Genomic DNA, 2,749 nt, shown 5'->3' on the forward strand with positions numbered 1-2,749 from the left:
GAAGATGTTGTTTTCTTCGCTGAAAAGTGAATTTGTTGTTTCTCCGTACTGAAAAAAATTATTTCTGAGCTCAATACTGGACAATGATTGGCTTTGAAACTAGCTGTGATGTCACAAAACCAGGCCTTTAAGGGAGATTTGAGGCGAGCAGAGTCACCTTTTCTCTCTCAGTGGTTGACTGTGTGAACAACCACAAGTGAAGTTATGGTAATCCCAATTTATTTTTGAGTTGGGGGGGTCCTTTAAAATTATAATATGAAGAACACTAATTTGTAATGGGGTCCTTTAACTGCTGCTTTAATCGTAAAATATCTCAATGCTTAGATTATATTTGGCCTCTTCTGTCGAGGATAAACATTTCTAACAAGAGCAGCAATTGATGTTTTTTTTTGGAACAATCAATAAACATCATTAAAAAGGTACAGAGGAGATAGTTTAGACAACAAAACCACTCTGGTTCATTTAAAATAATAAATCAGATTATTGATTTTCTGATGAGACGATAAAATGATAAAGATAAAATGAATAGAGCTGTTGGTTAAAGGCTTCATCTGACAACAACACACTGCTTTTTATTCGTACACCACAGTGAGGGCAACAACAATAGTAATGCTGTATTAATGCTGTATTGATCTCTTGTGGGAACATCTTCTCTGCCCGTTCAGGCTTGCATTGGTCTCCATGCCTTGCTCGGTGGCACCTCAGCAGATCAGGAAGCAGGGTTGAACAATGGCCACTTGAACCACTGCTCCCAAATCAAATGCTCATTTGCTTGTTAAAAAGGGACCTCAGCCGTGTCTCAGGTCAGACCCCAGGTTGGGCAGCACTTGGCCCCAAAACAGACATTCACTTTCCACACAAAGAAACTTGTCTTCATCAAGCGGTGTGATGGGGGATGGGGGGGGGGGGTTTGGGGGGGGGGGGGGGCGGAGGTTTCGTACGCCGTGTGGCCCTTGTTCAGAGAGGCTAATGGGCGGAGACCTGTTTGTGTGCCTTTTTTTTTTTTTTTTTTTTTTTTAAATCCTCCCAAGTCCCTGCTGTGATGCGTACTGCAGAAGTAGGCTGGAAGGGTGAGGAGGGGGGGGGGGGGGCACACGCTGCAGCGCTACGCGTATACACACACACACACACACACACACACACGCATCATTTCCAGCGGAGATTGGCACAGAGACGCAGCGCCACGACCGCACTCCCCGTTATGTCTGCTCGGTACGGACCGCTGAAACTTCTGACACAGAGAGGCAGATAGATCCTTCCAGCTCGTGGATTAAATTCACGCTTTCTTCTCTTTCTTTGCTTTTTTTTTTTTTTTTTTTTTTTTTCCCTCTCCACCTCTCTTTTCTCCTCCTCCTCCTCCTCCTCCCTCCTCCTCCTCTAGGGTTCGTGTTACAAAGCCTTGGGAGGGAGTTACGCGGAGAGCCAGTTCTTCTGTGTAGAAACTGAATGACAGGATCATATGGCTTGATTTTTTTTTTTTCCTTTTTTTTTTTTTTTTGCCGTACAGTCCAAACACAATTTTTTTTTTATTTTTTATTTTTTTACAAAAATCCTCGAAAAGGACGCGCGAGGAGCGAGAGAGAAACCCGCGGGTCGATTTCATCCGAAATTGATGAGGATGTGGAATAATTTATAACTCAAATCTCTCCCACCACCCTCCACCCCCCTCAACAACAACAAAAAAAAAAAAGCCCAACACAAACGTGAGATAACGGAGAAAGAAGAAGAGAGGCAGGGAGGAAAAAAAAAAAAAAAAAAAAAAAAGGATATTGGATCTGTCGTCAGAGAAAGACAGCGGAGAGGGGAGAAAAAAAAAAAAGCGCAGGACGCGTTGCCTGTGATCATCACCACCATCGCCGTAATAAGAAGGTAAGTTTGCAGCCGTTATTTATCGTTATGGTGGCTGCAGGGCTCGCGAGGCGGCTGGATTAAAAGTAGACGGGAGGCAGAAGACATCCAGACCCGGAGCGTCCGGGTCTCCCCAACTGTTGCCATGAAAGCCCCCTTTCATTTTTGCGTGCGTGTGTGTCTTTTCCTAAGAAACAGGACCAAATCTACGTTGTCCGCGGCGGATCATTTGGAGGTGTTGTTGATTGCCAGTTGTTGTTTTTTTTTTTTTGGTGGCGGTGGTGCTCACAACGTGATGCAACTTTATCTTGCCTTCTCGTGCAGTGTAAACACACGGCGCACTGCGGTCAGGAGCTGCTGGAAGGGGATCAACTCCGGGGGTGGGGTGGGGGGGGGGGGGGTTTCACCGTAGTCTGGGTATCTTACCGTACGTGCAAAAGGCTCCACCGTCTCAGTCCGGCGATGCAACCGTAAACTCCACGACGCTCAAAATATCGTGCTTTGTAGTTCAGGGTTGTTGTTGTTGTTGTTTTTTTTTTTTCCCCCGCAGCATGTCAGAATGATCTCTCCCGTGCCACTTTATGGGATATCTTACCTGTGATATTTCCCTTGAGTCCTTTCGTGTTTGGTGCCTCATCGTGAACTTTTAGCCACCTTTCCCCCCCCCCCCCCCCCCCGTCCGTCCGTCCGTCCTGTCGCGTCGTCTGTTACGGCATCACCGTGATGTTCCAATTATATCCAGAACTTACTCTTTAGGCGGAGACGAGTTTGTGGCACATTTCAAAAGCTATGCAGAGAGCATCCCGCTGAAATCACGGCACAGTGCGGAGGTTTTCATTTTCCATATTTGCCCTTAAAAGCCGTGAGTTCACCCTCCGCTTCCTCCCCCCCTCCTTCCTCA

The 2,749-nt window shown here is 46.3% G+C and overlaps 1 protein-coding gene across 1 annotated transcript in view; it reads left to right on the plus strand.

Annotated features, from left to right (window-relative positions):
• Positions 1-1,145: 1,145 nt before the first annotated feature.
• The window catches only part of sema4c (sema domain, immunoglobulin domain (Ig), transmembrane domain (TM) and short cytoplasmic domain, (semaphorin) 4C), a 95,860-nt gene continuing 94,256 nt past the window's right edge, over positions 1,146-2,749 (plus strand). The window contains exon 1 of the mRNA XM_069166259.1: positions 1,146-1,869. The gene's annotated coding sequence lies outside the window, so the exon portion shown is untranslated. The remainder of the gene's footprint in view (positions 1,870-2,749) is intronic.

This window comes from Embiotoca jacksoni, unplaced genomic scaffold, assembly GCF_022577435.1.
Source record: "Embiotoca jacksoni isolate LCO1_2020_lvr unplaced genomic scaffold, fEmbJac1.0.p SCAF_37, whole genome shotgun sequence".
NCBI lineage: Eukaryota > Metazoa > Chordata > Actinopteri > Embiotocidae > Embiotoca > Embiotoca jacksoni.